This window comes from Chionomys nivalis, chromosome 25 (genome assembly GCF_950005125.1).
Source record: "Chionomys nivalis chromosome 25, mChiNiv1.1, whole genome shotgun sequence".
Classification (NCBI taxonomy): domain Eukaryota; kingdom Metazoa; phylum Chordata; class Mammalia; order Rodentia; family Cricetidae; genus Chionomys; species Chionomys nivalis.
The window spans coordinates 15,817,665-15,827,892 of record NC_080110.1 but is presented as its reverse complement, the minus strand read 5'-3'; positions in this window follow the sequence as shown (position 1 = coordinate 15,827,892).

Sequence of the window (10,228 nt, the reverse complement as noted above, 5' to 3'; positions counted from 1 at the left end):
TACATTGTTGTCTGCAATCGAAAAAAAAAATCCCTTAGCTTTTAATTGTTTGTAAATGTTAACTGTGAAAAGTCACTCATTAGTCTAGAACCATACCTGGCAGTGAGCAAGGTTAGTTAGTACGGCATCCAGTCACTCCCTGAAACTGAACTAAAGAGAACGGATTCATTTGATGTGCAAATTATGGCAGCCTATCCTTTTTCTGACTGACATACGTCAAGATTTTCAAAGCCTAGATTGTCAGAGATGTTCATAGGACAATTTCATCATGTGTCCAAAGACTGGAAGTCTTTTCTAAGTTGCCTTAATAGAAAGCATAGCTAACTGGGTGCTGATGGTGCACGCCTTCAATCCCAGCACTTGGAAGGCAGAGACAGGTGGATCTCTGTGAGTTTGAGGCCAGTCTGGTCTACAAGAGCTAGTTCCATGACAGTCAGAGCTACAGAGAAAGCCTGTCCTGAAAAACCAAATATATATATATCCAAGTATGGCTATAAACAAAGGATTAGTGAAAACAAATCATTTCAAGATTGGAAAATTGATCCATTACCAAGACAGATGTCTAATATTAAATATTTTCTGGACATTAATGCTTTATGCTACAGAAAATTTGTTTTTCCCATTTAAATTGATGGATTCCATGGATTCTGGAAGTTTAAAGGACAATTTAAGTTTTCTTTACTTTTAGGATCATCTCCTATGACATTTTTATTTTTTCAAACAATGTATTTGATCATATCATTTTCCCTTCTCAAACCCACCAAGATCCTCCCCAGATCACTACTCACTTACATTCATATTCTGTCTCTCTTTCTCTCTCTCTCTTTCCCTTTCCCAAAAAAAAAAACAAAAATGAAAATAAAAATAGCAAAACAAAACAAAATTGCATGAAAAGAGAGGAGAGTGAGGGCAAGGAAGAGAGAGGGAGAGAGAAAAGGAGAGCGAGTCCATTTTGTGTTGCTCAACTACACCTGGCAAGGGGTTGCCCTGAGTGTGATTGAAGTACCCAGTAACATATTTTCTGAAACCTTTCAGTGTTTAATCTCCAGAAAGGGAATGATATAGAAATTGTCTTTGAACACTGGGTACTGCCTTAGGTAGGCACTTATTTTTCTGGTCAAATGTTGAATTTATGGAAGAATATGTACAAAAGAGGGAAGGGTTTTATTCCCTTCAACTTCTGAAGAATGACTTCTCATATGTATTAAACACCATTAAAAATAGCTTATCAAACCTTTGGAAATATATATTTGATCTTGTTTCTTTTTCCTTTTTGTGATCCTGTTTCAAGATGTTCCTCTACTCATTCTTCTACATAAGAATCTACAATATATGCTAGCATGAGGTTGTGATCAGATATAGTCTAAGCTTCTAAGATGTTCCATCTCATTGATAGCACTCCGGTTGTTACCACAGTGGAAAGAACACCCTCCCCAAGCTAGAGGGAGCAAGAACACCACAAGAAAACCCACAGAATCAACTAACCTGGGCTCATAGAGGCAAAGAACTGAACCAACAACCAGGGAGCCTTTATGGGTCTGTTCAAGCCTAGGCTTTCTGCATATATGTTATGGTTGTATAGCTTGGTTTTCTAACAGTGGGAGCTGAAGCTGTCTCTGACTCTGTTACCTGCTTGTGGGGCCCTTTTCCTCCAACTGGGTTGTCTCATCCAGCCTCAGTACAAGGGGAGATGCCTAGTCTAGTAACCACTTGATATATCATGGTTGATTGCTATCCCAGGGAGGCCTGCCATGTTTCTGAAAAAAAAAAAATGGAGGAGTGGATCTAGGGTGGAGTGGGGACTTGGAGGAGAGGAGGGGAAGTTGTGGTTTGATGTAATACACGAGGAAGAATAAATTTATAAAAATAGCCTTCATATCCAGACATCTCAAAACACTATGAAGAACAGTATTAATTTTTAAAATTTGAAACCAAACCATTTATTCAGGCCTACTGGCTGGCCCTAGCTCTTTAGGAATACTCTGAAGTGGAACCTGCCCTTGAGCAACAGCAATGAGCCTAACAGGTAAAATCCAACAAAGTTCCACATGAAACACCAAGAACTGCCCTGGCTATAATTATAAGTTATTTCTCATCCATTGGCTCAGTACAAATGAGGTATACATAACAATCTCAACAAAATTCCAGGACCGCTGTTATCGGATGACATTTGAACACCATACCAAATGATCCAGTTTCTCTTGTGGCATTTATCACAAAGTGGATTGGCTAGAGTCTTATTGTCGACATGTTTCAATTCTAGCCCTTTTCATTTTAACTTCCTCAAATGGAAATAAGTCAGGCTTGGGATATAGGTAACCTTTAGGCGAATATAAAGCAGGTTTTCTCCTCTGCCGGGTGGTAACAGATTTGAGTCTTCCTAACTCACCTCTGACAGTTTGTGCTGGCGACAACGCTGTTTCAAACAGCAGATGGTTGCTTGCATAGCATAGAGAGGGGGGAAAGAAGCAAGTGATACATCAACTGGGATCACAGCCCCGGGAAAATTTGCACATTTCAGCAAAAGCTATAGCGATTTGAATGTTTATAAGCAATAAGGAACGGGAGAGTGAACAGGAGGTAAAAACCTCGACACCAAAAAGGAAAGGTTAATGCGGCAGAAGGTGGGGGCCGGTTACTCTTCCCCTAGGACAGAGTAAATGCATTCGATAATTTTGTTGCTGCATAATGTGTACACCTTCCGGACAGTGCATTGTGGGCGTGCAGTTCTTAATGAAGCACGGAGAGTCATTGTCGCAGATTCACAACTGGGAATACATTAGCATTGCCTTTGGAAGGTGGCTCCCCTTGGCACAAACAATACAGGCCACAATCAACCCAGCTTTCTTCTCTAGTCTCCTGATGAGTTTGGCTTCCTGTCCGTCGTGAATCGGTATCAAGTAAACAGATTGTTAATACACAGAACAGTCTGTAACACCCAAGTAATAATGTCTTCATTGGCTTGGGGCAGAGTCCTAATATATAACTAAAACCCAAGATTTGTTACGGAGGGTGCAGAGTCCGTTATGTTTCAAGAAGGTTCAGAGTAAATGTCTGTATCTCCTACGATTTTTATTCTGATTTTGTTTAATTGTTATGTTCTCTCAATTGTGAAAGGGGATAATAGCGCCCGCCTCACAGGTTTCCTGAAAAGCCTTATTGAATCAAACGGTAGCATAGCAAGAGCGAGCCCTTGTTGGGTACCCTGTGTTCTTTTGCTGACAGCTTAATCTGATTTACTGTGTACACATAACCGTTCGGAGCAGTTTCTTCAGATTCACTTCACTTTAATAATTCACATTCTCCCCTCTTCTAGCAGATGGCTTTTAAAATTAATAAATGATAAACAGCTGACATTTGGTGTTTGCCACATGCCAAGCACGGCTCTTAAGTGTTTTACAGTCTTGTTTCCTACATACTATGGTGAGCACACTCAACATTATTCCTGCCTTAGATGTGTAGAAATGGAGGCATGGATAAATGAAAAGAATTGTCCTCCAGCCAAGTAATGATTGGCTAGAGGAAGCCAGCTTCAGTCCCAGGCTGTCTGGCTCCAGGGTCCACACCCTTACCTCTTCTCTTCATGGCTTCCTGTGTTTGTTCTGACATTAGCCTATCGCTGAGCCTCCCTGCTTACACCAAAGCCAAGCTCTAAGTAAGCTCAGCTTCTCGGTTCTTTTGACTCGTGTACATCCCGTGACCTCTTGCCTGGTAATTCTATCTTTTTAAGTGTCTGTAATTTATCACATTTCATTGGCTTTTCCGCTGGTCTCCAAACAACCAGCTCTCTATTACTTTGAGATAAGTAAGTGCGTGCTTGGGATTAATGTGCTTGTGTGTCTTAAAATCCACCCCCCAGCACACACACACATACACACACATGCACACACACACACACACACACACACAAGCACACACTGCTTCTGGAAGACAGTCTCTATGCCAGTCATCAGCATTTATTTAATCCTCTGGGTTTTTGCATCTATGTTGGTCCCTCCACTGGGACTGTTTGGGGTGGTTACTGTGAATCTGCAAGGCTGAAGACCCCTTATTAATGGAATTTTTTTTTTTTTTTTTTTTTTTTTTTTTTTTTTTTTGGTTTTTCGAGACAGGGTTTCTCTGTGGCCTTGGAGCCTGTCCTGGAACTAGCTCTGTAGACCAGGCTGGTCTCGAACTCACAGAGATCCGCCTGCCTCTGCCTCCCGAGTGCTGGGTAATGGAATTTTTGTATACAGAGCTCATGAAATCAATTATTCCTGCAAAGATTGTTTTACATTAGTTTATAGAAAGCAGACATAAAAGACAAATTGGACAATAAAAACAAAAAAAATACTAAACTGGAAAAAAAAGACAAATTGGGAACATGGGGACCTTGGGAGAAGGTTGAAGGGGAGGGGACAGGCAGGGAGGGGAGCAGAAAAAAATGTTCTATGGAAAATATGAAATATATTTAATTGAATACAAGTAAATTGTTTTCTTTTTCTTCTCTTTATCTCTCTTAGGATCTACCTTTGATTATTGAGTTAAATGGCTCAATTTTTCATGTGAATCTTGAAAACTATTGTTTGAATAACTATTTAGTTCTTTACTTTTGAAGACTTAGTTTTAATCCTTTTTCTTTTGACATTTTATTAGCATTGTTCTGCTCTAAATGAACAGTCTTGAAAGAAAAAGTTCTTTAAAATGAAGTGGATAATTAGCATAACAATGCTCGTGACCCTCATCTTTAAAAAACACAGTTGACATTTAAGAACTAGTAGGACAGGTTGTCATTAAACTGCAATAATTACATATGGACTTTTGAGCTAATTACTAATTTCAGATTTTTCATTATTTGCTACTGTATATCCTTTAAAAATGGATGCCCCTTGAAGCTCTTAATGCCACAGGCCCTAAGCGCAATCAAGCGTCTTTCTGAGTGCTCTGGCCTACCCAATGCTGCCTCCTAACTAGTCATTGTGTTGAGCATTTTAAAGGAATTGTCAGTTCCATACACTACCACCAAGCTTGATGCAGAATAAAGGCATAGTTATTGTCTATTCAATGACTGAGCGAATTCTTTCAGGGAAGAACAAGATTAGAAGGGGATTCATAATTTTTCTTTCCTCTGGGTCTGGTGTTCATTTGAGAACTCCATAGTATTGAGGGTATATAATTCTACACAGAGAATTAAAAATAGGAGGAAGAACAAATAAATCAAGAAGAATAATCTGTGCTTCTGTGAGACAGTTCAAATATGGTAACCTGACTTGGCAGGGGGCAATCATGTTATAATCATAATGGAAAACCTAAATGACTAAAACCGAGTTGTTCTGGAAGCTATATTTCAAAGGGTTGGGGGAGACACATTGAAAGCATTTGCTTTATGAATACAGAGGCCGCCAAGTTCTAATAGCTCCAGAATAAGTTAGTAAGCTAGAGATAGGAGAGTTAGTGATATATTTTTACTTCCATGTCCAGCAGCCTCAAAACTCAGGGAGAGAAAATGTTTCAGCTTGAATCTAATGACAGGATAAACCTTTATCCACATCCAATGCAGTCAGCTGAGAATAATTCTCAGGGTTCTTCAAACTTTTCAGATAAAGCAACTATGTGACCAAGAGTGTCTTTTCTACTTAATTTATGATGTAAATTTTAGTCTCCAACCAAGAAAATTCTATGAGAAACACTCAGGGAAATATTTGACCAAATATCTACGTACCCTCTGGTAAAGTCAAGCTGACATTGAAAACTAATCGTTGCAAATTAATTCAGAATGAGGCAAACGAGAAGAGATACACACATATAAAAATAATTTAAACAGTTACTAAGTAAATAAGCAATTTTATTCTACCAGTGTAAGCATATTTCTTAAACATTGAATGATAATGTGTAAATAAGTGATGTTAGGGGTACAGAATTCCTGGAAGGTAATAATAATTTCATATAGGATGTGTCTATATGTGCTATTTAGTTTTAAATGTCAGTTGGCCACAACTGGGAACAGGAGAGGAGAACTTCTATAGATTGGCTAGTGGGTGCATATGTTGGTACTGTCCTCTCGTTTATTAATGTAGGATGATCTAACCCTTTGTACTATTTTGGGCAGCAGCATTCTCTTGTCAGGGAGTCTTGACCTATATCACACAGAAGAAAGCTAGATGGAGCAGGTAGCAAACAGAAAACCAGTAGCATGCATTTGTTCCCTTCAGTTCATAATCATGGCTCTTAGGGACCAACTGTTTTATTGACCCTCAGTGAAGAACTGCAATTCTGAATTGTAAGCCAAATAAATACTTTATTCCCCTAAGTTGCTTTTGGGTGGGGTATTTTATTACAGTAACAGAAATGAATCTAAAACAGCTTATAATTATTTATTTTTTCTTAAGCTCTACATTTACATATTATAAAATTTCTCAATATTTGTATTGACTAAATATTGAGGACTCAATATGCAAGGGAGTAGTATAAAGATGATAATGGCTTCAAATCAGTCCCCAACAATGAGACATCATTAATTGTGACCTTCCAGTAATCCACTGCTATTTCAAATACTGAACTGGTATCACATCTACTGAGCCCTTATTCAAATCTTTCCACATTTAGGAGCCTCAGTTGTCAGACAGAATAAGAACATTAATGCCAGAAGTTATTGGAGGACCTGATTGACTATTATACATATAATTTCAACCACACTGAAACCATATTCTGAGAACAATCATTATTTTTATTTGTACTGAGGTTTTAACACTGTGATTCAAGATAAATATGTAAATTTCGACATTAATTTGTGTCCACAAATACCTGAAGAAATTCTTTGGATGATTCTGCATAGGTAAGAGATAACAGAAAATAAGATTCATCGTACTAATTTTCATTTCATTGGAAATCATACATCTCAGTTGTAACTACATATTATAGTATGTAGATTCAAAATAACAAGACTCCATGTAAAGAAATTTGTCTGCCATTGACTTATTTTCAATTACTTAAGGTGGGAAAATATTTTTGTAAACTTTGTAGTGAAATAGATGATTGTAAAAACAATTCTTTTGAGATTTCAAGTAGACAGTATATGTGGATTTTAAGAAGTCAGATTTAATGCTTGAAGATAATAATTAAACTCTCTTGATCCTCGGCTGGTTTTATGTTGCCGCTGTTGCCGCTATTACTGGTTTCCTAAAATGCAGTTTCTCACACAGCCCTAAAAAAAAACAAAACAAAACAAAAAAAACAAACAAACAAAAAAAAACCTCAGTACATGTGATTGCCGTTGCTATGTTACAATTGAGTGAAGTTTATCTGTGACCTAAGTGATCCAGACACTGGAGCCAAATGGCTTAGACTCAGAGTCTCGCTTTGCCACTTCGCTGACCAGCTAGGGAAACATCTCCACCTCTGTGTGTGTGACTTTCCTTACTTCGATGGGAGACATGATAACAGCACCTGTCTGACAAGAGCTTCAAGGAAGGAATAGCTTCAACTGCACTCCGAACTGAGACTAAAATACCTAGATTAGCCCTGGCATGAAGGTGAGCTATTTACCCCTACAGTAATAGCAAAAGTAATAATAGCTCAAAAATAGACTTGATTGCTTTTATTTTATTTCTATTTTTTGAGACAGGGTTTCTTCGTTGCTTTGGAGCCTGTTTTGGAACTAGCTCTTATAGATCAGGCTGGCCTCAAACTCACAGAGATCCACCTGCCTCTGCCTCCAGAGTGCTGGGATTAAAGGTGTGTGCCACTACTGCCTGGCATTGTTTTTTATTTTTAAGTGATAATACTGAGATTCATAGGCTTAGCTGGGCTATTTAATAATATAGTGTATGTCCTTTTTTCAAAACCCATAGAAATTAAAGGCATTTTTAAAAAGTGTACAGAATAAGGTAAATAAATGTGAGGTGGCACCACAGAGGGTAGGAGGTCTAGTTATTTTGAAAGTGAAAGTATAGTTACTTGTGAAAATCATTTGTTTTCTGTTTTCTGAGACCCTACCAGCCACATTCTCCTTTATTCAATGATGCTAAGGATGAATCTCTGCAACCTCCCCTTGGCAGGAAACCTTGTCTCCTGACATCCTGTCCAGTAGAAAACTTCGAAAACGAATTAATGGCTGATAGAAAAGTCATTGTTGAAAGAGATATCAAACCACAAGGATTCAGAGAGTACCAGTTGTGCAATTTGAGGCCTTTCATTTTCCACACTAACAGTGGCCATTAGTACTCTGTTGTTGCAAGACATGGGGAGTTCATTCTGTGCAAAAATATCAAACAGGACTAGGGCAGTGCCAGCGTCTGAGACAAGAGACCTAGTAAAGTGTTTATGGGAGAAGGATGGGAAACAGGAAGACTAAACACAAATCATCCTACTGAAAGTGCTGTTGCTGCCGCTTCACACTCTCAATGAGTAGAACCCAGGTTCTCACTAAGAAAGAGAAATACTGGCCCTGACATCTGGTTCCCTCAAAGTAATAACTACACAGACTGATTTGTAGTGGAGCTTACTATTATCAAACTCCCAATCACATCTTTTAAATTGTAAATTAGTCTTTGAAAATTTAATGCATATATCAAGCATATCTTCTTCATATCTACTGCTTCCTTCCCCCTCAAACTCTCTCCAGGACCTCTCATCTCATCTTTCTCCAAACTTCATACCGTCCTCTAAATTTAATTAACTAAATAATCTTTAACCAACAGAGTTCACTTGGTGCTGCACATGTGTATGGGGCCATCTACTGAAGCATACAAAAAATTCTTAAAGGAAGTGATTCCCTTTCTCCCAACAGACATCAAATGCCAGTAGTTCCTTAGCCAAGAGTAGGACCTAAGAAATCCTTCCCTTTCCATTCTGGAGGTTTTATATCTTTTAATCTTGTGAAAGTCTTGCATAGGTAACCATGAATGATATGAATTCATTTGTGTAGCAACCATATTGTACGTAGAGGGCGGAATTTAAGTCTACACCTTCTCTTCCTCTGACCCTCACTTTCTCTCCACTTCTTCCCTCAAGTCAGCCTTTGAACTTTGTGTGTAGTGACAGTATTGATGTGGGTAGGCATTCCATGTGTAGCCAAGGGTTCTTATTTACTCTCAGTACTGTTAAGAGTAGTGTATCGTTCCACTAATCACTACCCTGTGAAATAAGAAGCTTCTTTGAGCAAAGTTGAGAGCAACACAAATTTATAGGTACAAACATAAATACTAAGAAGTGAGGTTTTCATCAGCAGCAGCAATAGTTTCTGTTCTAGGACATGACTTACTGAGTTATGGCTTTAATCATATTAACAGTACCAGGCATGAATTTCTGCTTGTGGAACAGATTCCAGATTCCATGGAGACTGATTGGTTACTCCAATAAAGAGTCTTACCACTACCACAAATCCTGTCGGAAGTAGGTACTGTAGCACATAGGTTCCAGTACTAGATATGACTATTGATGCTTGTGTTTTTCTGGGAAGCCTACACACCACTTTTCAGCACTGTGAAAGTTAATCAGCAGGGAGAATTTCCTGGTCAGTTCGGGACTAATATTTCTGTGCTCTATAACCAAAGGCTGTGGTAGCTTTAATAGGGTTTTACTGACTAGTTACAGAAAGTAACCAATGGTAATAGCTTGTATTATCTGGGGTGCCCCTGGAGCCTCTTTGGTAAATCTATGCCATATGTGTGTGTGTGTGTGTGTGTGTGTGTGCATGCATGTGTGTGATTTGCTCAAAGTACTAAACTTAAAACTGAATGCATTTATCTATTTTTTTCAGAATGGATGATGAACTCATTTTAGAATATATAGTGGGGAACTAGATATGGGGTAAATAACTTTGTAAAAGCTCTAAAATATTGAGAGCTGATCATGAACCAATAACTATAGAAATAGCACATCTTTGAAGTAATCCTTTAAGGTTGTTCTAAATACAGTTGTTGTTTTTCTATCAGAGAAAGTTCAGAGAGGTTAATGACTAGTCTATAATTTGACAGTACATAGAAATTGGGATTCTCACCAAACTCTGTTATATCAAATTTCTTCTTTCTGTCACACTCCATAGCCAAATTGATACCCCAGTCTTTTTTTTTGTAGGTATTGTTGCTATATTATGTGAAAAAATAATTTCACAACAGCATGGTAAAATTACCAAAGATAGTTAAAATAAGCTTTTGTGTTCTCTTTCTATTTAATTTTGGGCTCCGAGAGTGGAATACAACTTTTCTTTGTTTTACTATTTTTCTGAGTAAAATTCAGAGCACACAGC